Source organism: Stegostoma tigrinum, chromosome 7, assembly GCF_030684315.1.
Source record: "Stegostoma tigrinum isolate sSteTig4 chromosome 7, sSteTig4.hap1, whole genome shotgun sequence".
NCBI classification, from domain to species: domain Eukaryota; kingdom Metazoa; phylum Chordata; class Chondrichthyes; order Orectolobiformes; family Stegostomatidae; genus Stegostoma; species Stegostoma tigrinum.
Window position 1 is genome coordinate 53,513,701 of NC_081360.1, and position 27,285 is coordinate 53,540,985.

The 27,285-nt window shown below is 41.7% G+C and overlaps 1 protein-coding gene across 4 annotated transcripts in view; it reads left to right on the plus strand.

Annotated features, from left to right (window-relative positions):
- LOC125454051 (myosin light chain kinase, smooth muscle-like) overlaps positions 1-27,285 on the plus strand; it is a 399,944-nt gene that overhangs the window by 41,106 nt on the left and 331,553 nt on the right. For 2 of the 4 annotated variants that reach the window (XM_048534324.2, XM_048534323.2), the window contains exon 2: positions 8,039-8,104. The exons of the other annotated variants lie outside the window; for them this stretch is intronic. The gene's annotated coding sequence lies outside the window, so the exon portion shown is untranslated. The remainder of the gene's footprint in view (positions 1-8,038; positions 8,105-27,285) is intronic. 4 annotated transcript variants of the gene reach the window in all.

Genomic DNA, 27,285 nt, shown 5'->3' on the forward strand with positions numbered 1-27,285 from the left:
TATGATGCTTACAAATGCTTGGATTGGCATTTTGCTGGCTGAATTTCAGCTGTTTGCCAAGCAGAATATTTTCAATCTTCCAACATCAAATTAGTCAAGACATTGTAGCTTATGTGAATGCTAGAAGTGGATCTATGAATCCCACTGTTCTGTTTATCTACTGTAGCTTTGTGTTATTCTTTAATACAAATTGTTTACTGATAGCATCTGCAAACTGACAGTGGATCTGAGCAGCAAATAGTGATGGCATCCATGTACAGGGAGGCTTTGATCTGCAGGTCTCTACTGCCTGGAATAGTCACCCCTCTCAGGCTCACAACCTCCCTGATTGACTCAGCAAAAGGCTCTATAAAACACACAAACAAGGCAGGAGAGATGTTGGTGTAGAGCAGTCAGATCCAATTGCAGATTCCCTCCCCAAAGCTCATTTTGGAGAGCACGTCCCACATGTAGGTGTGCGATATCCTGTCAAAAGCCTTTTCCTGGTCCAAACTGATGAGGCAGGTGTCCACTCCCCTGTCCTGCATGTAGGTGATCTTATCCCTGAGGAGCGCAAGGCTCTCAGAGAAATCATCCTGTCAAGTGCAGCAAAGGTATGTTCAGAGTGAATCACCAATTCCAGAACAGCCCTAATCGTGTTGCAATGACTTTAGGCAGGAATCTGAAACTTGCCTTCAGCATGGGATTTTAAGACGGAGTTTGTCTGAATGGTGGGGTAGACCAAATTCATGTGGCAATAGGAGATGTGACCAGCATCTGAACAATTGCAGAGAAGGTGATTGAGTTTGGCCAATTTGGCAACAAAGAATGAGTTCCAACTAAAATTTTAGAATAACATGGAGGAAATGATAAGGATAATTTAACATGGCCAATTCAAGCCATAACATTAAATAAAAACTGAAAGAACTGTGGACGCTGTATATCAGGAACAAAAACAGAAGTTGCTAGAAAGGCTCAGCAGGTCTGGCAGCATCTGTGAAGAATAAAACAGAGTTAACATTTCGGGTCTGGTGACCCTTCCTCAAAACAACGTTGTTTTTGTTCCATAAATTTAAGTGTTAGCTCTGACTCAACCTTCAAAAATATGTGATGGTTTTCTCAGATGTTGAAAGAATGCTAGTGTTTGTAAGTTTGCATTTTAAAGTTACATGTTCCCAAAATGTAAATTAAGCAACTTCAAGTGAATTTGCAGTGTCTTTGGAATTGTGACTATATTGTGGACATTATTGAATGGTGCAGCATCCATAGAAACTATTTGGCCGAATCTTGCTTCATGGAGGGTTTTTTCTCTATGTGACCAGGCGTGGCTTTTTTTATGCTATTGTCCAAAACACAGCTCATTTACTTGGCATCTCACCTTGATGGTGTCCCTGTTGTCTGACTCTCCCACTTGGCAAAGCTGGAACATACACGCATCTCTGGCATATACTGAAGCCATAGTTAAAAGGCTGTTACATACCCAGTCAAGTGCTGGAGATCTGGAACTGCCCTGTACACCTCTCTGGGCATGGCTAAGAAGGAGAAATTGGAGCCCTGCTTTGTGGTCAGATAGCTGCAATTTCTGGTGGATGGAGTGGTGCAGAGGAGAGTCGTCATCTTGCCACAGAACTGTCAGAGGTTGCTACAACACCAGACCTTGCCAGCCTGGTCTGACATTGCCACTGGGCCAGTGCAGTCTCCACAGTACGAAGGAATGTTTGACTATGTCAGAAGAGGGTCGGTAGACTTGCCAGGGTAAGTGCCACCCCTGCTACCCCACACTCACTTTATCTCTGCCACTGCACCTACCTCCCATCAAGGCTCATTTTCTACCACGTTCACTTTTGACTCCTGGCACCTTTCCTCATTTGCTCTTGCCCTCCACAAATCCCCTCTCCACTATAATCATGCTTACCTATGGACTGCTCTCTCTCTCTCTCATGCACTCTCTCTGTTTCTCTCTTGTGCTCTGTCTCTTGAGCTCTCGTTCTGTCTTTCTCACACTGTCTCTTGCACTCTTGCTGTCTCTCACACTCTCTTGTTCATACATTGTCTGCCTCGTGCACTCTGGCTCCCCACCATCCCTGCACCAGCAAGAAGGGCAGAGCCACCTACTTCCATATCACTCAATCCCTCTCTTCTCTCATTACAGGGGAAAATGGTCTATAACAGAACTAAAAGAACCAGGCCATGTTGCTGGGGTGCTGGATGTTCATCTCATGTGGGTCCCTTGTGTGGGTTGGATCTTGGTGCTGGTTGGTGAAGACCGGGACAGCTCCTGGGAGGATGTAATAACCTCCATCTCTTTGTAAACAAATAGGAAGTTTGGTCATTGTTATGCTACTTTCTGGTTAGCCTTGCTGTGTATTTAATGTTAATCTGTCACAAATCTTATCCCTTGCTCGCAATGTTCTCTCTTTTATCCCCTGGTGCCTATACAAGATGCTGAAAGTACTTGCCCTCAAGAGGATTGCCCTGCAAGATATTCCCCGCTCCACCTTTGAGGAAGGGAGCACAGATCCCTCTGAGGGAACACCAGCAAGGCTGCCTCCTGCAACCTCCACTAACTCTGATATTGACACCTCTGTGCTGCACACGTTATCTAGATTTGACTCAGGAGTAGCCGGTGGTGAACACAGCACTGCCGTGCCTCCATAGCCAGCCTGGGGACAAATGCCCCAGTTCACTGACCCTCCGTAAACTGCCGGAGACCAGGTGTCTGCTCAGTTCCAGGCGGGAGAGGACCCTCAGGATCTAGAGGCTGCTGGATACATACATGGACCTGCACTCCATCACTCTCACTATTACTGCTAAGTGCCAACAGCATGGATAACCTGCATGAGGAACCCTGACCCCACACCCACTACTTCTTCCTCACAAAGTGTCATGGCAGCACTGGGCAGCGCCCACCTAGTGGGGAAGGAGGAGGAAGCACGCACAGGCCTCACCAAACTCTCCCCTCAGGACAGCGCAGAAGTGGCTGGTCCTTCCACCAATGTCCTCCGGCTTGCAGGAGCTCGAGCCAAGGAGTGTGTATCTGCCTCTGGGTAGGACACATTCAGCACATCTGGGCCCTTAACACCAAAGGCCTCAGGAGTGACCTGACCGAATCTCCAAGGCCAACGGGCGCCAGCTTCCTCCATCCCAGGTGCCAAGCCTGGGACTGCACTGAGAAGTAGCGGGTGGGAAAGGAAGAAGAAAGCCTTCTGAAGACACAGGTGTCATGGGTAATGTCACTGTAAATACCTCTCACATTTATAAAGTCATGTTCACTTTTCATCGTTACCTGGTGTGTGTGAGTCTCTGTCTAGCTGCAGCTAAACTGTTGAAGGTACAGAACCTATCCATCCTGAGTATTATATGGTGTTTAATGATCCAAGATGGGAAGTGAACAGCCCCTGCCACATGTGTGGGCAGTGGGTAGATTGCAGGTTTCTGTTGCTTCGCCAATTGAAGGCGATTGTCCCAAGTAGGAAAACGTTGATCTTGCATCAAGGCATTAGTCAGACCGAAATGTAATGTTATACGATATGGTCAGGAGCGTGTGAGGCAAGGATTTGAATAACACAGAGGTTCACACAACCTGTTGTGCCGTCAAGTATGTTTCAGCCTCACTGTAAGGTTGACTATGTCTGTGAGCATCCAGGTAGGTTTAACATGAGTGAGCATGAAGAAAGTAAATCATCAGCCCTGAGTTTCAGCCTGGTCCTGACCATGAGTTGGTTGGTGTGTGCCAGCTATTCTTGCAGCATTCCAATGAAAGGCGCCAGTGTGCTCCAAAGCACGGCGTATTATAAATGGATCAGATGTGCCATGATTGTATGGAGAGGCTGACATTTGTCAGGTGCCAATGTCCAGGGTGATGGCTGTGTGTGGTTCCTGCCAGATGAGTACGCTGAGCTGTTGAAGATGCAGGTTCTGAGCAGCAAGTGATGAGCTGGAGTTGTCAGCTACTTGCTGCTTTTCGTGTCAAGTATTCTTGGTGTCCAGCTTCTATGTAGTGGTGGTAGAACAAAAGAATGCACATTTATGAAGGAGATTATGTAATTATGATGGTGAAAATGAGCAATAATCCCTGTTAATAGGCCTGTCGCTGCTCACTAGTGAGATTTGTGTTTGTGTCTGCAGTATTGTTGGAAAATGTGACTTGTTGCTGCTGACATCGAGAAAGGCCCATTTGACCTCTCATCATTTTCCCCAGGGTCTTGCTCAAGTTCACATTATTCAGGGCCTGGGGCGATTTAGCCCTTAACCCCTATTCTAAATGAAGTGTTTTTCTTACAGCTAAGACCCTCCAGCTGTGTGTATTGTGTGTGTGTGTTTTTTTCCCCTCAAAATTACTTTCACCATTATTCAGGTTATTAATCAATTGCAGTTAATGTGTAATTCATCAGAACTTGCAGTTGACTGGGCAATATCGACTAAAGAATTATTTCAGCAAATACTAATGTATTTTTATTTATAAGTAATAGAAAAGCAAAAAAAATGAGAACTTACTGTTCTAAAACAGTGATTAAAAATATGTACCTTTACAGATTTTGAGGGTAAAATCAACACTTACTGGAAACATGATTGTCCTGGTTTGGGGGCTGCTATTTGGCAACATGGTGAAAATCGGCACTAGGGTGTGCAGATAGAATTGCATAAAACCGACAGTAGGGGACCCTAGTTGGAGAAAGTCAACCAGAGCTACAAAGTATCACTTCCCTTGAAGTCAGCACTGACTGACTGTATTCAGAATGAGAATGGTGGAACGCTAGCTGGGGCCGAAGAGGGACAACTTGCCCAGATATGTATGACCACTCCTGTTTCTGCACAAGTATTCCTAGTGCTCAATCACTTCATGTTTATCCTGACTCTCAAACTCTACATGATCTCCTGAAACACAGCCTCTCACAGTGTTCATATCCATTTCGTACTGACTGGTGCTCTTATTTTAATTGCATACACTGAGGAGCAGGATCACGTTGCTGTGCCTTAGAATGAACGCAGGGTAAACAACAGATACTCTACACATGACCACTCAATTAACTCCTCCCCTCTACCACACACACCCACCCCTCTAATACGTTACTGCGTAATTAATGTTCCTGGGACAAAGGATCTGTTCTGGTCATAGAGTGGAAGCATGCACTAGATGTACTGTGAAGAACCTAAATCAAAGTCTGAAGGAGAATGACTGAGAATATTCAACTCCAGTGACTACCAACATTGTGTGCACTCACTGAGACTGGTACCATATGCAATTAAAGAGGATTTATCCCTGTGGGGCAGTCTGAAACTGATAAGCAGCAGCCACACAGCACGGAAGGGACAGCACAGTTATTACCTGGTAAGAGAGAGAAGGTCAAGCACTAGTTGTACTACGGAAGAATCAGAAGACCCAGCTTCAGAAGAAGACTGATGGGCCTAACAAAGCTTGACATGTTCAAAGCCTGCCTGAAGCTTATCAACAATACCAAAGGGGCTAGAGGAATCTGTCTCCACCGTGCACAATGGTTTGATGTGTATATTGGAATTCATTGTCTCTAAGGAGAACCTGATCAATTTCAACCGACAAACTATGGAACATCTATTGATTGAGGTCACAGAGTCAAATGCAGTCTGTGAAGCTTTTGTGAAATGGCAAACTACTGCAGTGAAAGCTCAGCTATCTGCTATTGTAGCTCTGGGCTTCTCAGTTGAAAAGGGTTTGCAGAGGGCCTCAATTGCTCAAAGATCTTTCCACCATCAGATCACTGAGTGAGCTGGGCGAAGTCCCTGAGCTACTGGTGGAATTTACAAAGCTGGAGCCTTTTTGCCGGTTTCTGGATGCCAATAATACTACCCTCTCCCTTGACATTTTTTGTATTGTTTCTGCAATTCCTTGCTAGTCAGGTGACCTAGACTAATGAATCCTTCTGAGATGGGTGCAGTCTGAGGTGACACCATATCTCAAGGGTCTCCCAGGGGAAATCTAATACCACTGCCCTTATATTTTCCTGCAGCTAATCACCATGTTTGTAACCGTCACTAGAATTGCACTTCGAAGAACAACATCATGCAACTGCATTCACAGTTACTGCTAATAGTAAAACAAAGACGAATAGTTTAGTATTCCTAAGTTATTTGGTTCTGTCTTGTTTTCATTGTTTCTTTCAAAGTACATAAACAATGATAGTAATAGTTGCATGGTGGTGAAAAAGCTGTCTTCCTCACTGTGATCTTTATGGGGAGGCGATTGAAAGGATTATAATTCTGGCAAGATGCATCATGTGATAACATGGTTCCTAAGTCTGATGATGGAGCTGGTGATTTAGAAAAGTGGTATGCGCATTCCTCCCAGAAGTGGGTTATCGGCCTGAAAGTCTCTAAAGTTTCCCCAGATTCCCTGTCATCCTCTTGTCTCTCCTCCACTTGGGGTTCAATGTGACTGCTTGACACATTTGTTAGTGCTTATGGCGAGTATTTCACATTCAACCATTTGTGGAGAATGCGATAACTCCCTTGTCTCAAGATATTTTTCTCCGCCAAGTCATTCAGGACAGCTCCTAAACATTCTAGGCACCTGAACCTCACCTCGAGGGCCCTGGTGCTTTTCTCAATATTATTTGTGGTGGCTGGGTGAATCTCATTGCAAAATTGTTCAGTGAATGTCTGGTAATCTCAGTGGGTTCATCAGATAGTATCAGAGATTGCTCCTTGTCTCCTCAAAGCTAGCCATGCACATTGTGTTCAAATTCAGGAAAGATATGTGAGCTAGATAGCTATTTGATTTTAAATGTATCCTGGTAGCTCCCTGGATAAACAGGCGTTCATCTGCTTGATTTGCTACCAGTGATCAGAAATGAGCTGTGTTGTGTGCGTTGGCATCCATACCTTATTAGTGTGTGAGTTGTTTAGCAGCCTGCGTGAGTTAGTCTGTGAAAGGGTCCTTCTAATCTCATGTGAAAAATCTTGTGGAGTAAACATGATGAAGTTTATTGCCTCTCTGCAGCTGTTTATAGGTGATAAGAATAAACTTAACATTATTACCAAGTTTATAGGGAGGACTGAGCCTTAGTTGGTCCCTGCTCAGATCCAATTTTTGTACCAAATCGTCATGCCATTCGTATATAACTGGTGTTTATTGCAGTCAATGAAATACTTCAGACCCCAAAAACAACCTCCCCAAATTTTGCCTTATAACTATTGTTGTTATCTATTTGCTTTTACCTCTATCCTATCTTGACCCAAGTCTCTGAATTTAAAAAATCAGACGACTTGAAGGCTTCACTATCCTTCGGAAATATCATTTCTTTGGACTTTGAAGAATGGCAGTTGCCTGTTGTCTTGTCAGCCTGGGACTGTGCAAACAATGCATTTATTTTGAACTGTGGGCCTAAAAATGTAAAGATACTGTTTTAAACCTATCTGGCTCACTAGTGCCCTTCGGGGTCGAGGGAAGTCTGCCATCCTTACCTCGTCTGGCCTTATTGTGACCACAGACTGACATCCATGTGGTTGACCAATAACTGCCTTTGAAATAGTTCAACAAACCATTCAGTTCAAAGGCAATTAGGGATGGGCCAGGGTAGTGATAACCATGTCTCATGAAATAATAGAGAGAAAGAAAGAAAAAGGGCTACACCTGACAAGTGACAAACCGCTATTGATGGATTGGGGCACTTAAATGAAAATTAATTGCCCATTTAAGGGTTTCAATTTGCCTACTGGTGAACAGACTGCACAATGCCCCCTCCTGCCACTGGTGTATTCAAAAGGTCAACAAAAAAGGTCTGACAGTTAGTATTCTCCTGTGACTCCTATTTAATATTGGGGATATAACAAATACAACAATCGTTGTACTGAAAGTATTGTAAACATGCACCTGCAGTGAGCTAAAAAGATGACATTAGCTCAACGAAATAAAGATGCTAATATTTGTACATTTCACATTTGGCTTTGTTCCCAAAGTTTCCCTTCGTCCATGGAAGTGTTTTTTACTAATATGCATTTGATTTGTAACATAGCAAATGACATGGAATAAGGTTACCTTTACTTAAAATGATTCGTGCTAACTTTCCTGTCATTCCTCCAGGGATCCTGCTACATCTGGTGAAGTTGATGGGGGGAGGTGAGCCCATGTCTAATTGCAGGGAGGAAAGTGAGTTGGACTCTTTTCTGTTCACTGTTTTTGCTTGCTCACTGCCTGTGATTTCACACAACACTTCATGCATGTTTCAAATCTATGAGCTGAGTGCTTGCTGTGTGAATGTCAGTAAGATTACCTACTTGGTAATGCGATGTTAGAAAAGCACATTACTATGGGAAATGTATTTTATTTTTATTGCCATTGTAAAACAATTATAGTGGTTTGAGTAAAGGTAGCCTTATTCCACGCTGTTTGCTATGTACATTCTATCTTTCCTGTATCTTTTCAAAAGTTCTAGATGGTCATTTTCCCTGGTTAATTGCTGAGTAGAATGTTAATGTTACTCCTACAGTACAATATTTAGTATTAAATAATTGTAATGCATGAAATATTGCAAGGCAATCATGTTTTTGCAGAAAATGTTATTTATGGATTAGCAAAACTATTTGAAAGATGATGAATATGCTGAATTTATTTCAGTGATTTACATTAAAGCAATTCAATCTCAAGGTTCAAGTGACACTGCAGATTGTGAATTGAAGGTTGAATAGTTTATATTCTTCATCTGATTCTAGAGACTGGACTATTGTTTTAATTCACTGAGAAACATCTGGTGTTATTTAACAGATATATGGTGGATAGTTAATTTTCACATAAAATAGATCTGCTGTTTATTTTCCATTGGCATTGCCTGATTTCTTTGATGCTTCTGAAGTCAGCTTTGAGATGAAAGCAGTGTTTCATGATGTAAAACATCACGTATGCCCTGTGAAATATTAGCAGATTATTTTGGATAGTGAGTATAGATATAAATCCATATACATTATAGCACATTAATCACTTCTAAATACTGTTATACCAAAAAAAATGAAAGTTCAGCAGTAATTGGTTTATATCTATCTGCCTTACATTGATGCTGCATTAGATAGCGTTTAGTTCTTCCTTCACTTATTAGCCATATTTACCCACACAAATATGAGAATCTCACTGTGTCACAGTTTGACTGGATAAAAATGTTGCCCAAAAATATTGCTTTACTTTTATTTTTGTTCATTAATATTAGCAAAGAAGTCCTGTTGAACACACAAGAGAAATTTGCAGTGTGACTGTTTCATTGCAAAGAAGGAATTTGTGGTGAGAGATGGTAATGGACAAACTCCTTGAAAAGAGAGAAACAACATCATTTTTCAATTGGCTTTAAATTAAAGCATTTAATCCATTAGTTTATTTCAAATCTGCAGTTTGACCTGTTCCAATTAAGAAGCTTCACTGTTCTGGAATCCAGAATATCTAAACAAAGTTCAAAGAATTTTGGCAAGACTCCCAACATCTGAAAGTCCTATACAGATATTTACTGCAGGTTTGGTTTTTCTTGGAATGAATGGCCCTTTTTTAATTAAAAAAAACAGACATGCATTGTTTCAATACTTGTTTTGCTAGCCCTGCATCCAGTCTATGAGGTTAATGTTCGATTTATAAACATGCATTTTCAGCTCTACATCAGTACTGTGGTCTCCAAGTCAGAAGGTAGATGATGCATGGGCATGACCTAGATCAATGGCTTAATACTGTGCATGGGATCGTTGCACTGTCAGAGGATAGCTTTTCATGAGACGTTAACAGAGGTTTTGTGAGCTTGCTCAGGAGCAAAAGAAACAAGACAGTTAGTGTCCAGACAAATATTTCTTTCCCGATTACAATCCATTAAAAATATTGTGAAAAACAGCTGTACAAAACAATAGTGACCACACTTCAAAGTCCTTGACTGCTAAGAGACATCCTCAGACTTTGAAAGGTGATATTTAAGTGCAAGTTCTTTCTTTTGACTTTACCCTGCCTGTTGCAAGGGCTAACATGAACGTCCAGGTAAAGTAAGAGTGTACAGATAGTTTTTGTGTTCACTATTTGGCTAGTTATTTTTGTAGTGAATTGCCTGCTGATTATTGAACCCGCACGCTTGTTACTGGAAATCGGATAGTTCACCAATCAAAAGATAAAAGTGAAAAAGATTACTTATATGGTTCATATATAAATAAACAATTTCAATGTTGAGTACTTAAAATGTTTCTGCAAATTTTCAAATCGATTCATAAGGAATCAAGATGGCCCCTAAAATGTTAATACTTTTTTATATATAGAGATATGAGCGCACATCATGAGTTTTTTTTCTCCTATCAATGTTATTATCAATGCATTGGCTCTAGAAGAATGATAACTCGTCATTTTATTTTTGGTGGGAGTTAACCTTTGAATTTCATTGTGTGTGGCATCTGAATTGGCACAAGCATTATTTTTATTCCCTGGTTTTATAAATAGATGATCAAAGGAACTGTTTGCAGTACTGAGGCCAGCAGATGGTTGGCAATGCTTCATGCGATTAGAGGAAGGATGCAAGTCCTACAGAGAGCTACCCTTTTCCTTGGGCTAGTAGGAGCACATCTGCTCTTCTTGATTCCATAAGAAAGTGGAAACAATATTTTGACCCCCTTCAGGCTCCGAGTCCTTTTCCCAATAGGTTGAAATAGCAATTTAGCAATATAATTGGAGACTGATCTGCATATTTAACGATGGGCCTATCAATCTGTCCCCAAAGACTGCTGAGGGGAGCAGACTAACATTGGAGGGAAGATAGCATGACCTAGTGTATAATTCCTGCAGGCAGTTTTAATTGGAAATTGCTGTAATCGCCTATTTTCCATTCAGCTGGAACAAATAGAGTTACTTCGTTACATTTTTAGTGCATTAAACATTTTAATTCACCAAGAGTTGAATCAGTGTTTACAAGTAAAACAACAGTTACATTTCAAATGTTTTGCATATATCTGTAGCTGTTCTGTTAATTAGTATTGGGTGGCCAGAAATAATTGTGCATGTTTTCAAGCTAAATATCCAAAACTAAAATAACACCAAAAACTGAACGAAGTTATCAAGCAGGTATCTGGCCGAAGTGCTGTGCAATTGCTGGATTGCTTCCTTACTTCTAAAATTTTCTTTCTTGTTTTTATTTGAAAATACTCTTCACTGGAATTAAAAAAAATAGAGGAATGGGAATGAGAGTCGACCCAGATGTCTCCAGCTCAGAGCTAAGAATACCCTCCATTGATACATTTCTGATCACCATGTCTTATAATCATCGTATGTCTTACAAGATTACAACCATGTTACAACAGTTCAGTTAGCTTGTCAAGATTATCATAGTGATGGATACCAGGGATGGCAGTTGATTTTCTTTATCTTCCTTTAATTAAATCCTGTACCGAACTGTTGAATCCATGGTAAGAGAAAGGTTTGAGAGGTTGACCAGAGACTTATGGCCTACAGGCAGAATTTTCAAGTCTTGTTGGCAGAATGTTCCCATCTCTAGTGTGGCATTAGTAATGTCAGGAAAGGCAGGAAAATATAGAGAGAATGATAAAACTCAATATTCACATTGAGAAAATCTTTTGTGATATTTCTGTCAATCCTTATATAGTGACTCCAGAATCTCACCACTGAAAAGCAGCTCCCTTAATTCTATCCATTCACTTCTTGCTAAAGCCACAACTCGCTCTATTTATACACCTTTAATAATTTACTCCTTCCCTAAGTAACTTGACAGCAAAGTTTCCCAAAATGTAAATCACTGTTGGTGCCCAATAACTGCAGCTCGCTGAATGTCAGTCCCCAGCCATCGTACACTTGCTTCTTTGCAATGACATTGTTGCATGCTCCCTGGCCACCATCCTCTTTGACCCCTTATCCAACAAAGTTGAAATTAGCAAACTACCAGCCTTACCACATCTCGTGCCCACTTTTGGTCAAACTCATATCAATGCCCTTTGACATTTCATGCACTGACCTATGTGCTGCCAGCCCGTGTGTGAACATAAAGCATGTTTAGAGTTGTGGTTTGTGATCCAGGACAGGACATGTGTGTAGAGTTGGACTGAGTGTTGGCCCTGTGAGTGTGAGGTAGTAGAGAGAAGATGGTGCTTGTCTTATCTTTGTGGAGCACAGAAGATCATTCACTTCCCTGCAGTGCTGGACATTGTGCTTGATCCAGGACTCAGCATCAAGGGATGCAAGATAACAAAGTGTGGAGCTGGCTGAACACAGCAGGCCAAGCAGCATCTCAGGAGCACAAAAGCTGACGTTTCGGGCCTAGACCCTTCGTCAGAAAACGGGGATGGGGAGAGGGCTCTGAAATAAATAGGGAGAGAAGGGGAGGCGGACTGAAGATGACAAGAGAGTTGCAGAGGAAGAGAGATCCCCTGATGTTGGTCTGGAGGGAGGAGGGTAACTTCTTCAGGTGAGGCATCCCCAGAGGCCCGCCTCCCCCTCTCTCCCTATTTATTTAAGAACCCTCTCCCCATCCCCCTTTTCTAATGAAGGGTCTAGGCCCAAAACGTCAGCTTTTGTGCTCCTAAGATGCTGCTTGGCCTGCTGTGTTCACCCAGCTCCACACTTTGTTATCTCGGATTCTCCAGCATCTGCAGTTTCCATTATCTCTGACCAAGGGATGCAAATTTGGTCCAGTCTGGCTTGGTCCTGTGGTGATCGCATCACACTGGATGATCTGAAACTTCCAGACTTCTATCCACTAAGTGGCGTCAGGCTTTCCTGTCAGTGGTGTCATGTCCTCAGTGTTAGTCATCAAGGTTCCCAGTGGGAGAACAATTCCCGACTTGCAGCATCTGAAGTGGTGGGCAGCTGGGCTTGGTGTCAATGGTAAACTAAATGCAAAGTGAAATATTATCCAGCAATGGTAAGCATTGCTATCTCTCCAGCCAAGTGATCGCTTGTGGAAGGTGCCTAAGAGCCCTGTTGTGTAATTAATGACATGAAAAGGGGAATTTTGTGTGAGAAATGTTGCTCTGAGCCATGACAGACTGGCCACTGTAAATCGCTCTCAAGAAAATATTTTCACCATAATGGGAAAAATTCCTCTGTATATCTTTGGAGGAAATTTTAGCTTAGAATCTTTTTCTTTGCTGGAGCCTTGGTATTCAAGAGATCTGAATTGGTTGTTTTTGGCTATTTTTAATATGTCAACAAGGAGCTTAAAATAACTTTGGCAGAAAGCTGCACTATCTACAATGGTCCTGGATTTTGGAAATCGCTCCCAAAATCATGCTACTCCTCTGTCTATCTCTTTCTGTCCTCTTCTTATCCATTTCTCTCTCCTCTGATAAAATGCAGCTTAAAATCTAACTCTTTGACCACACTTGTGCCCCATTATCTTTATATAGCTTGATGTTAAATACTTTGCTAAGGGTGCTGTATGAGTGTTGTGGAATGGATGAACTCATTCCCAGTTCAGCAATTAAAATGGGGTACTTCCCTTAAATTTATGTTAAGTGGGAGATTTTAACATTCTATAAAATTAATGTTGCACATTTTAATATTTCACTTTGCATTTAGCACACCTTTGTGGTAGAAACAGGGGATATATAAAAATGTAGGGCTTGAATATTCAAATATCTTGAATTAAATTGGAGCCAATATATTAATCTTTTAATCCTGTATTTATAATCTGAATAGGTCATCGGTTCAGTGGGAGCTTGGATGGTGCTTCATTTGCCAAGCAAAAGCCGTCTAAAAATTTTGATGATTTCAAATTGTTAGCAGAAAATGTTGCTTACTATGTGCAAGTAATGTGAATAATCTGCTCAATTTTATAACTTGCTGTTCTAAGTGCAAAGGACTACATTGAATATATGTCATAGAAACAGACCATTTGGCTCAACCAGTCCATATCAAAGGTTATGCTTAACTCAAGCTTCCTCCAATCTTTTCCCATCTAACTTTCACCAGCGTAATTCACCATTCCATTCTGCCACATATTGAGCTTCCTTTTAAACACATCCATCAGATTAGATTATACCATTCCTCACGGTAACAAGTTCTCACATGCTCTGGGTAAAGAAGATTTGTCTGAAAGTCCAATTTGATTTATTGATAACTGTCTTATCTGGAGTGCCTTTTGTTCTATGCTTTCCCACAAATGGAAGCAGCCTGTGTGCACTCCATCAAAAAAAATGAAAGAAAGCGTAAAAAATCAAAAACATACATAAGCACAGTTTGCATCATAGTGATTCCTCTCTTTGAGAAGAACTTTCTTTGTACAAAGCAAAGTAGAAATCTGGCTATGAATGAAAAGGTAATTGGATCATTTAGGTCATGCTGAATGTCAAGCTCTGCTATTCCCAAAGTCATCAGAAAAGTTACTCTAGAATCATAGAGTCATACTGCACAAAAACAGACCATTTGTTCCAACATGTCCATGCTAGCCGGCTTCCTAAACTAAAATAGTCCTACTTGCTTGCATTTGGCCAATTTCTCTCTAAATCCTTCCTATTCATGTATCTGTCCAAATAGCTGTTAAATATTGTAACTGTACTTGCATCCAGCACTTGGTCTGGCACACACAAATCACTGTCCGTGTGAAAAAGTTGCCCCTTGGGTAACTTTTAATCCTTTCTCATCTCAACTTAAAAATATGCCCCCTAGTTTTGAACTCACCCAGCCTAGGGAAAGGTCTTTGCTAGTCACCTAATTTAGACCCATCTTAATTTTAAAAATATCTGTAAGGTCACACCTCAACCTTCTACGCTCCAATGAAAAGGTCTCGTTATGACACAAATCCTCCAGTCCCAGCAGCATCCTGGTAAATCTCTTCTGAACCCTCTCCAATTTGATAATATCCTTCCTATAGCAGGGTGACCAAAACTGTACACAGTACTCCGAAAGTGACCTCACCAATGTCCTGTACAACCTCAACATGATGTCCCAGTTGCTGTAATCAATGGTCTGACCAATGAAGGCAAGAGTACTGAAAGCTTTCCTAACCACCCTGTCTACGTGTGATGCAATTTTAGAAGAACTACGTCCCTGAACCCCTAGGTCTCTGTTTGACAATACTACTCAGGACCTGCTATTAACTGTGTAAGTCTTACCCTTGTTTGTTTTACCAAAATGCAATACGTTGCATTTATCATAAATTCCATCTGCCACTCCTCATCCCATTAGCTGAATTGATCAAGATCCCTTTGTAGTCTTAGATAACTTTCTTCACTGTCAACAATACCACCAATATTGGTGTAACCCGCAAACTTTCTAACCATGCATCCTAAACTCTCATCCAAATCGTTTACATAAATGACAAACTAAAGAGTAGCAAAATTCTGCAAATGATGTGCTTTTTTAAACCCATAGTGACAAAAAGTCATGGCCCAGGTTTCTGTACTTGACAAGAATGAATTTTTATTACAAATAATTAGATTCTAAATACAGATGAAGAATTATGAACCATCATAATAAACTCTACCCTATTGACAACATGCCCTCTCTAACACACAAAGAGAAACACAGACACAGAAAACATGGGTCTTATGGGCAAATGGGGAGATGGTGGAGGCAGTTCAGTTCTCGACTTTGTTAACTTGAGACTTCACTATTCTAATGCACCCTGGCTGATCTGTCACATTCTACTTTCTGTGAACTTGAGGCCATCTAAAACCCAGCTGTTTGTGCTCTAACTCGCAACAAGTCTGATCACCCCTGTTTGTTGATCGACATTGGTTCCCAGGAACATCCTTGCATTTTTACATTCAAATCTTCCCTGGTCTAGCTTTCCCCACATCTCTTGAATTTCCCCCAAATCCACAATGCTGCAAAGTATTTCTGTTCCTTCTAATTCTAGTTTGTTGTGCATCCTTAATTTTGATAGCTCCACCATTGCTGACCAGTCTGCCAGTTCTCTAGGTCCTAAACTGTGGATTCCCTCTATATCCCTCTCTACTTCTCTCCCCTCAGTTGCCTCCTTTAAGACATATGAAGCCCTATCTCTTCGCTCAAGCTTTTGGTCACGTAACCTAATATCTCCTTAAAAATCGAAAGAATTGTGAATGCTGTTAATCAGGAACAAAAACAGAAGTTGCTGGAAAAAAAAACAGCAGATCTGGCCGCACCTGTGAAGAAAAATCAGAGTTAATGTTTCGGGTCAGAACCAGACCCAAAATATTAACTCTGATTTTTCTTCACAGGCGCTGCCAGATCTTTTGATCTAATATCTCCTTATTTGCCTGGTGTTACACTGTGAATTTTAATGTTTTTATGAAGCGAATTGGAATCTTTTACTACATTATAGGAGTTACATAAAATACAAGATGTTGATGCACAGAGAAAATGTGGGTAAACAATTTCTCTCATGGTTTCCATTTCCCTGTATTTGCTTACTGCACAGTACTTTTTATGTGATTAGTTAGTGGCATGAAGGCAGCAGGAGTCCTGTGAATATGCATGATTTGATATTTTATTAGGACCCCAATGGTTTAGAGACTTGAGATAGGAATCCACCATGCAGTTCCTGTCTTGCTGAAGGAAGCCAGCAGTGGGTGAGAAGGTGGATGTCCACATAAGGAAAAGCATTTCTGTTTGTGGTTGCAGGAGGAGCAGGAATCCTCCTCAAGCTCTCATAACAAAGCTCATGGCCTACCCTGCTTTTTCCTCCTTTCCCTTTCCTAAAGACTACCTAAAATCATTTTCCTGCCACTTCACTATGAGGTGGTGGGCAGCGAGGCATATCTGTTGGCAACTGCATTCTGCCCTCAAGACAAGTGGATGAGTGACAGTTTAACCCTGGACGTTATTAACTGTCTCAGGCTGGAAATTTAAGCCAGTGGGTGCATTTTGCCAAGTGAGATAAGCTGACTCAGTTACCAAATGCCTTATTTTTGATCAGCGAGTGTCTAAATTTACTGAGTGTAAGACAAGTGTGATACAGATCCAAGCGAAGGCCAGGGTCAACAGCAGAAGGATTGTGTGAAAACCTGAGCATGCCACAACTCCACCTGCTCAAACATCACCAACAACACTTGTGACAGGGTGTATTAACCCAGTAGTGAACTGTTTAGTCACCTCAAGACCCATGATACTGGAGTGGAAGAAAGTCATCATCAAGGAACTGCCAAAGAAGGGAAGATACACAAATGGAGTGAATTCCATGCTCATTATTGATCAGTTAAACATGAATCATTTTCTTAATTTAGGAATGCATTATTTAACATAACAATGTGAGTGCACAAAGTAGTAGGACTTGAAAACAATCTATTTAATTATTTTGTACAGCTACAAATTGTTATGGTGATGTCTAATGGTTTCCAGCTGTAAGCAGCTGCAAACATTCCACTAGCAATTATTCTTCAAGTGGAATGAATGCAGGGATGCTTGGTTCAAATGTTTTATCTGCTTTCCAAAGCTTGTGGATTTCCTGTCAAAGATCGTTAGCTATGTTACATACGAGAATTGGAATTTAAAGGTGGTTTTCTTTTAACTATTTTAAGGGCCACGGTTTCAGACAATTGTATAGCATTGCATGTATTTTCTTTCCATCCTCCAAGTTTAGTGAATTACAACTAAGGATGATTATTACAAAGTCTGTAATGAGATTTTGCACCACATCAATTGTTTTTCCTCACTCTAGTAGTTAGACAGATGCACTCTTTCTAAATTCAATCTGTATAGGCTTTAACTACTCACACAAAGAGGAGTATTCAATTCATGTGTGCAAAACTTGACTGGTTCTATTTAAAATTTAAACCTACTGAGAGTAAAAGCATCTTCCATGCATGTTCCTGTATCCTTAGGAACCAGCATCAAATAACTTACATTTGTGAAAAGAAGTGTTGCTCCTTCAACAGTGAAAGGGAGTTGAAATAATTGAAACCTCTAATAAGGTGCAGGGTTCTGAAAGCATCTCCATAGTGATTTCTCTTTTATCCAGTTGGCTTAATGGGAAAGCAGTGAATTAATCCTACGTCTTTAGATGCTTTAAAAAGACACCTTTTGGTGAAAGATTAGTTTTTGTGGTTTGATTGACATTCAGGCTGGAAAGGAAGTGATCGACAAACACCGTTCAGAGTAATATGCTGTGGCTCTCGGTATTCCCACTTTACATTGCTGTAACTGGTCTGTATCAAAACTTAAAAAGAAAGTGCATGTTTGGGGTTTCCTTTCTTTCGATACTCCATTGTCTTTCTACAACATTTGTCTCTACTCAATAGTTTTGAGGTCACATCTGAAAAGCAAATTGAGATGCATTTCAAAGAAGCATGACTTGACTCTTAAACAGTCAGATACTATAGATAGTGCAACAATTCAAAAAGAAATAACCTCTGACACAATCCTATTGAAAACGGTTACTGGAGTGATTTTTTTTAACTCAGTGAATCACTAAAACAGTTCTGAAGCAATGCCCTCTTTAAAACAGCATGTGTTTAAATTAGGCATGATGCCCCTAGAGTGCTCGCATGTCTTTCTGTCATCATTTAGCATCAGTAAACCACAAACCTCATAAACCATTATGATCATTTGAATTGTTTTAAGTGCTTGTGCTGCATGGTGACTCTGCTTGCAGCTGTCCGAACCCAATTCCAGCACCATCTCCGTTTTCTCCTCTCATGTTAAGAAGTGGTCTAGCGTTGTTTTTATTTCCAAAAATATACTTTATTCATAAAATCTGGAAGCAAACACATTTCAAAATCATTTGACTTGAATATTACAGAACTTGCAGAAAAATTTAACTTGTCCTAAATTAGTGTAGAGCTGGAGGAACACAGCAGGCCAGGTAGCATTAGAGGAGCAGGAAAGTTGACGTTTTGGGTCAGGGCCCTTCATAAGAACTGAGGAGGGGTAACACATCTGGGAAATAAATAGAGGGAGGAGGCTGTGGGGCTGAGGAAAATAGATGGGATGGTGATAGGTGGTAGCAGGTGGGGGGTAGTGGGGATTGGTCAGTGGGAAGGGTGAGGTAGATGGGTAAGGAGGAGTCCTTCCCACCCATCCCACTCACCAACCCCCACTACCCCCTACCTGCAACCACCTATCACCATCCCACCTGTCTTTCCTCAGCCCCACCCCTCCTCCCTCTATTTATTTCTCAGCTCCCATCCCCCTCCCTAGTTCTGATGAAGGGTGCTGACCTGAAACGTCAACTTTCCTGCTCCTCTAATGCTACCTGGCCTGCTGTGTTCCTCCAGCACCACAATGTGTTGTCTCTGACTCCAGCATCTGCAGTTCTTGCTATCTCTGACTGTCCTAAAATAGCATGTTTCGCTACAGCAATAGTCTTAGTATTTACCAAGTACATTTCATGTCAGCTTGTACAATCCGAGAAAAAAAATTTCAACTTAGAAACTACAGACAGTGCAATAGACATTCTATGTCCTCTGCACACTGTGTTCCACACTGAGGTGCCTCAATACATTTTCATTACTTTTGTTTTATAATGTACACTCTTTGCTCGGTACACAGCCCCAGAGGTGTACTATGGCTGAAAAGTCTTAGACAGCGACTTTTCCTCATTGCACCTCTGCAGAGACCACCCCAAGCTTCAGTTTTGATTAGGGATCCAGCACTGATCCTTTTTCCCCATCTATAATTGCTGTTACTCAGATCTAGCCCCTGCTCCAGTGGCATCTTCCAGGGCATGGGAAAGACTTCAATATAGTGATGCTACCAACTGTGATTTTCTATGGCCAACATTGAAGACAAGGCAGTTGCTGTCCAATCCAGTTTTAGCTGGCAGGCAAAGTCAACATTCTACCTACATCTACCCTTTCATGCGGTGTCAGAATTTTTGTAGGTTTCAATGAGACCGCTACTCATTCTTAGAACTTCAAAGAATACAGAAACTAAAGCATACATTGCTGGAAAAGCTTAGCAGGTCTGGCAACATCTGTGGAGAGAAATCAGAGTTAATGTCTTGAGTCGAGTGACCCTTCCTCACCCGAAACATTAACTCTGATTTCTCTCCACAGATGCTGCCAGACCTGCTAAGCTTTTCCAGAAATCTGTACTTCAGTTTCTGATTTACAGCATGCATGGTTCTTTCAACTGTTTTTTTACAAAGAATACAGGTCCGCTTTCTCAGTCACTCTTCAAAGTCAATCCTGCTGTCAAGACGATTAATCTGATGAACTTCCATTGTACTACCTTACTGGGATAAGGAGTATATGACACTCCAGGTTTTAACTATATACAATTGCAGTAACACATCTTTACTTCTGTACTCCAATTCCTTTCCAACGAAAGCCAACACACCGTTTACCTTCCTAATCGCTTGCAGCACCTGCATGCTGACCGTAACTGACTCATTAACAAGGATTCAAAGGTTCCTTTAGACTCAACATTTCCCAACTCTCACCATTTGAGAAGTATTGGCTCAGATATTCTGATTAAAGAGAGGAACCCTATTTCTGAAGCTGATCTGGTTAAAATTATCCACTTACCTTGAGATATCCCTTGTACTGGAAGTTCCTGGGTCAAGCGCCTCCTGTTATGAGCCTGACCAGGAATCAAGCAGTGTGGCAGATCTTTGCAGAAACCATGCCATCTTTTGCAGCAGCAAGTGTGCTCTGTTTTGATTTAAATGTGCAGCAGCGTAGTCTTTTAGTCTGGTAGCACCTGACAAAGGATGAAGTATGTGTAGCGATAAGTTGACATGTGAGGGACAAGTTAGGATGCCAGGTGGGAGAGATCAGTAGCATGCAATGTCAGGTAGGTTGGATGCCAGATTGCAAGGGTGAGGCCAGGGATGGATCACGGTTGCGGGGGTGGGAGAGAGGTCCTGTCAGATTGGGGTTGGGAGCTTCTGGCATGGCTTGGGGTGGCGTTAGACTGGCAATGTAGAATAGAGTTGGTGCCCAGCCCGGAGTGGTCAGGCCATTGGTGGTGGTAGGGTTACATCAAACTGAGGGTGAGAGAGTTGGTCATAAGGCCTGGGTGTCAGATCAGTGAAGGGGTAGTGTCAGGTCTGGGGTGGAGTCATGCCAGTGGGAAGGAGTTCCGGTTCTGGTCAGCTGCTGGTTTGCTTGGGTTGGTCAGGGGAAAGGTTAGCATGGAGTGATGGGGAGGATGTGTCAAGTTGAGTTTGGATGGAATGGTAAGTGGAATTGGGTCATGTCATTGGGGTTGGTTATTAGAGATCTGGGAGTGTCAGGAATTAAAGAAAGTGTAAGTGAGGGGCTTAGTGATGAATAGGGGAGTAGTTTCATAGCTATCCAGGAGTTAGACCAGATTTTTAATCCTCGAACCTTCCTCGGTAACTTTGGGATTTGACTGAGTCAGAACCCTCTAAAGTTTCTGACTTCAGGGGCTTTTTTGGAAGGGTCCACATGCAAGGGGATTTCCTGTCATAACTTTGAATTTCCGTGAAATTCCTATAACATCTGCATCAGGGATTCCACATAGCTGAATTCATCATTCTGTGCTGTGCTTCTTGATTATGTGGCTCATTCTACCTTTTCTTTTCGTTTATCGAAGTGATCCCAAAACACATTCCCTGTGCCATATTCTTGACCATTCAAATCCTCCTGAAGCCTCCTATCATCCTCCTAAACCTACATTCCCATATAGTTTCGGGTCATCAACAAATTCGTAAAAGCTAATAAATCCAGTCCTGAGGAAGGGTCACTGTACCTAAAATGTTTACTCTGATTTTGCCTTCACAGATGCTGCCAGATCTGCTGAGCTTTTCCAGCAGCTTTGTTTTTGTTCATAAATATTACAAAGAACAAAGAAAATTACAGCACAGGAACAGGCCCTTCAGCCCTTCAAGCCTGCGCTAATTGAGATCCTCTGTCTAAACCTGTCATCTATTTTCTAAGAGTCTGTATCCCTTTGCTCCCTGCCCATCCATGTACCTATCCAGATACATCTTAAAAGATACTATCGCGTCTGCCTCTCCCACCTCTGCTGACAACGCGTTCCAGGCACCCACCACCCTCTGCGTAAAGAACTTTCCACGCATATCTCCCATAAACTTTCCTCCTCTCACTTTGAACTCATGACCCCTAGTAATTGAGTCCCCCACTCTGGGAAAAAGCTTTTTGCTATCCACCCTGTCTATACCCCTCATGATTTTGTAGACCTCAATCAGGTTCCCCCTCAATCTCTGTCTTTCTAATGAAAATAATCCTAATCTACTCAACCTCTCTTCATAGCTAGCACCCTCCATACCAGGCAACATCCTGGTGAACCTCCACTGCACCCTCTCCAAAGCATCCACATCTTTTTGGTAATGTGGCAACCAGACATTTGATGTCCAGATTTAAATCACTGATACAGAGTGGTCTTGGTGCTCACCCTTATGGTATCCCACTGACCTGCTTTCCTGAAATGGAATAAATATTCTAACTCCCTGCTTTCTGATTGTAAACGAATTCTGAACCCATTTTGGTACATTATCCCATCCACTGTTCTCTAATTCTATTTACTAACATACTGTCTGGGACCTTATTAATAACGCTATAAGTTTGTCACACTTGAGTGCCCTTTCATAAATCGGAGGAAACTGCTGATTTACGGTTATTTTTTAAAAGTTAAAGTTGTCATATCCTTTATAATAAACTCTAACATTTCCCCGACTGCTGACATCAGACCAACAGGTCTGTAGTTCCCAATTCTCCCTCTGCCTCCCTTCTAAAATAGGTTCAGATTTAGATTTTATTGTCATTGTGTGCTCAAGCACAGGACCACGGAACTATTGTGAAACATGTCTAATGGCACCACACATGGTATAATCTTAGGTAGAAAGTCACCTCGTTACAAAAAACTGAGGTACAAAGTAGTAAAAGAAACAAAGTTAAAAACGAGTTAAACATTACCTTTGTAGAATGAGTAGAAAAATAAAGTAATTGTTAATATTAAAATCCTTCTTAATGTAAATCAGCAAAATAAAGGAATAAAGTTAAAAGTTGAACTGTCCTTCGCTTTGCTTGCTCTCTGGGAGACCTCAGATGCCTGTTCTCAGTGCCACTGCCACAGATACCAGGGGAGCCCCCTACCCTAACTCTTCCCATGTCAGGCTACGATTCTCCAGCTGAAGATGCCACCTCCCTGTTCTCCTGTCGGTCCCTCTGGAACATGCCTGGGCCGGGCTCATGTGCACACTGTGAGTTCACCACGTCGGGCCAAGAGACCGGGGCCAAGATACCGCCACGCCGAGCCGAGAGACCGGGCCAAACCACCACCATGCTGGGCTGAGAGACCGTGCCAAGACACCGCCATGCTGAGCCGAGAGACTGGGTCAAGAGACCTAGTCTCTAAATAAACTACCATCTTAATGAGATGGCCCCTCATTCCTAAGTGGTCTCTCACAACTACATTACCAATTATTCCTTTCCCATTGCATAGTACACTCTGAATAATTTCTGGTAACTTGTTTTTAAAAGTGTATCCTAGAAAGAGTTCTTTCTCTTTTATAAAGAGCATTTGCAGGTCTGGAATGTCTTTCTGGTGAATATTATCTTGAGTTGGATGAGAACATGAGACAAATGCAGCCAAGGAGGGGCCCAGCCATCTCAAATGCAGCCAGAAAGACAAGATGGAAAAGCTGGAAAAGAAGGAAATAGCCAAGAAACTGACAAATCCTTCAGACTGGATTAGATCAGGTTAGTGGTACAAAAAAACTGGAGCACTAAGGGAACCAAACACTGAAAACACTGGAGGAACTCAGCAGGTCTGGCAGCATAAAATGGAAAGAGAAAAAGTTGATGTTTCAAGTCTGGTAGGACTGTTCTTCAAACTTTCTTAGACACACAAATGAAAAGATTTTAATGAAGCTTTGAAGAGATACCCCTTCGCGCCAATCAATAAAGAAATTTTGCCAAAACTGGCCAAAGTAAACATGTTTTTCAATTATTGATTTGTTGACGGTCACTGGCAATGAAGATGAATGAAAGCAGCAGTTTTTAAATTACATTCTGGATGACATGTACAAGTAACAGATTGTAGGACATTCCCACTTCTATGATTCCAGGAGAGTGTCAATGCAAACAACTTGAAAGTGAAACTATTGTGGATGATCTGCCAGTCGATTGATACAGGGACACACTGAAAGAAACCATCGAGACCTCATCAGAATTGAGTGCACCTGCTAGAGAAAGCTAATAGACAAACCTCAAGATGAGGAAGAAAATTATGCAATTGAAGAATGCTGAAGTCAAATACAAAGGTTATATACTGATAGCAAAAAGATCTCATTTGTATCCTGACAAGGTGAAAACTATAGCAGCTATGCAACAACTGACAGATATGAAAGCAGGGCAATGTGGTGGCTCAGTGGTTAGCACTGCAGCCTCACAGCACCAGGGGCCCCAGTTCAATTCCAGCCTCAGGTAACTGTCTGTGTGGAGTTCGCACATTCTCCCCATATGTGTGCGTGGGTTTCCTCCCGGTGCTCCGGTTTCCTCCCACAGTCCAAAGATGTGCAGGCTAGGTGGATTAGCCATGCTAAATTGCCCATAGTGTTCAGGGGGATGGGTCTGGGTGGGATGCTTCAAGGGGCAGTGTGGACTTGTTGGGCCAAAGGGCCTGTTTCCACAATGTAGGGAATCTAATCTGATGTGTTGGAAATGTGATTTATTTACAAATGTTCTAACTTAGTTTGTCATCTAGGTGTAAACTCTGCAAGCTCACTGTAAGTGTGTGCAGTGGTACAAGAAGCAACTTTTCCCCAGATCAAACAATTGCTGATGACAACGCCAGTGTTGAGGTACAACAAATTCAATGATGAAGTCATCTTGCAGTAAAATGTCGGTGAGGCAGGGCTTGCAAGTGCAGTCACATCCAATGCAAACTGATTGATGGTATGCTTTTATTGGGAAAAGTGCCTGACTACTGTCCTTTATTGTGAAACAGAGCTTGTTTAAAGAGAGGCAAAGTCAAAGTGGAGTTTCACCACAAGCTACTTCAAAGCATGTTCCTCAAACTGCTTCTATACGGTTAAAACAATAAATCTACAAGCTCGTTACTATGGCTGTAGAGATATCATCTGGGTGTGAAATACAAGCAAAGGAAGCAACCATACATTCCCAACATGCTGTTGACAGCATTCCTTCCGATGATAGAAGTTGAGGAAGTTAGGATACCGTGAAATCTTCCAATCCAACAATTAAAAGGTGAATAAAACCATAAGACCATTAGACATAGGAGTGGAAGTAAGGCCATTCGGCCCATCAAATTCACTCCACCATTTAAATCATGGCTGATGCGCATTTCAACCCCACTCTCCCCGTAGCCCTTGATTCCTTTTGAGATCAAGAATTTGTCGATCTCCGCCTTGAAGGCATCCAATGTCCCGGCCTCCACTGCACTCCGCGGCAATGAATTCCACAAGCCCACCACTCTCTGGCTGAAGAAATGTCATCTCGTTTCAGTTTTAAATTTACCCCCTCTAATTTTAAGGCTGTGCCCACGGGTCCTAGTCTCCCCGCCTAATGGAAACAACTTCCTAGCATCCACCCCTTCTAAACCATAACCTCAAAAAGATATCAATATATCATAGACATTTATTCAGAAAGACAAGCAACTTATGCAAATCTAGCAAACTATAAAACAAAATTCAACTGTCCAAGTCCTGCAGAAAGTAGTGACAATTTGGAGATGAAGTGATAGTGTAAGATGCCATTTAGTGTAAAAGAAATAAAGACGTTATACCTAGCAAGATAAAAAAAGAGCTGTTGAAGCATGCCCATCATCAAGGAGTTAAGTCTAGTTTAAGGAAGATGATACTGACAATGAGACTAAGGACCAAATCAGCCAATACAGTGCTTTTAACAAATACCAATTTAGTAAGCTGAAGAACTGCTTGTGGCACATGACATCCCAGTCAGATCATGGATGAAGTAGACCTCTTTACCATCACAGGCATGGTTACCTTGTTTTAGAACAATATGTCGTGACTACCTGGAGTTCGACCATCTGATGTCAAAGTCTATCAGTGAGATTGCCGAATGCCTGAAAGCACACTTCTCTTGTAACAGCATTCCAGATATTGTGATGAGGAACAATGGCCCACAGTTCATGAATGAGGAATTCAAGTATTTCATAAAGGGTTTGGAAATTCAACACCACACGTCATCTCTACACTATCACTTGTCTAACAAAAAGGCTGAGGCAGCAGTGAAAATGACTGACAGGATCATAAAATGCTCAAGATAATCCAGTGCAGACTTGTAAAAGGCAGCCTTTGATTGGAGAAATGTGTCCTGAAAGGCTTGGAAAGTAGACCAGCCCAAAAACTAATGTCATACCGCACCCAAACGACACTTCTGAAAGTGAAAAGACTGCTGAAGTCAGGCGTGTGTGACGAAATAAGGTGCAACTATAGAAACAAATACCGAAGAAGTTGAAGAAATCGAGCGAGTCTTTGAATCTTGTCAGACTAAAATACTAACTCTGTTACTGACTCCACAGAAGCTGGCGGACCCGCTCAGTTTCTGCAGCATTTGTTTTGTGTTTGTTTCAGATTCCAGCATCTGCAGTATTTTGCTTTTTGACGTGAAGACACAGTTTACTTTGATGAACCTGCTGAGCTATTGCCACAGCTAAACATTGGAGAATCAGTCAACATGCAAACATTCGATATTCTCAACATGAGTAGGGCCTTATGCAAATTAAAACTTGTGTTGAACAGTTGTCACCTTGACTGTGTGTAGTGAACACGAACAAGGTATCATTGCAACTGCAGACATCCAGCTGCCCTGATGTAGCCAGCTGATCACGAGTTTGTGATTTCATCACCAGCACTGAGTACAGAACGACCAGAACCAGAGGTTCACTGTCCTCCAGCTAGAGAAATGGATCGTAAACAAGTTATAACAACAACAGCACTCTCTATTGGATTGGCAGTTTCCAGACAATGCAAATTAATCGTCCTAGGAATGAGCTGACACACGTACGTGTGCGCGCGCACACACACACACACACACACACACAACCATTCGGACAGCTGCATGATTTAAACACTATGTACGCAATTATGTACGTCAACTGATGGAAGTGAAAATGTCTCGAATTATCATGCAGTATTGTTAATGAATGATCATTTTCATTGCTGACCCTGTATTTTGATAACATGACTGAAAATGATAGCACATACAATTTTCTCTTTTTATGAGATGGGGGATGTTTGAAAAAATGCCATTGTATTTTGTGCATTGGCTGGCTTGCTGCAGTCATGTGACCTCTACCTCTGCCATAAGCGTGTTTGTTTGTTGTCTGTGGCGCACATCGCTTGAAAAAAAGGCCTAATTTAATTGATCTCTCTGTATAGGACACTACCCAGGAATTAGTCTAGTGAACACATTGTGCACTCTCTCTCGGGCAATTAAAACCTTGCAAGGTAAACAAAACTGCACAGAGTAATTACC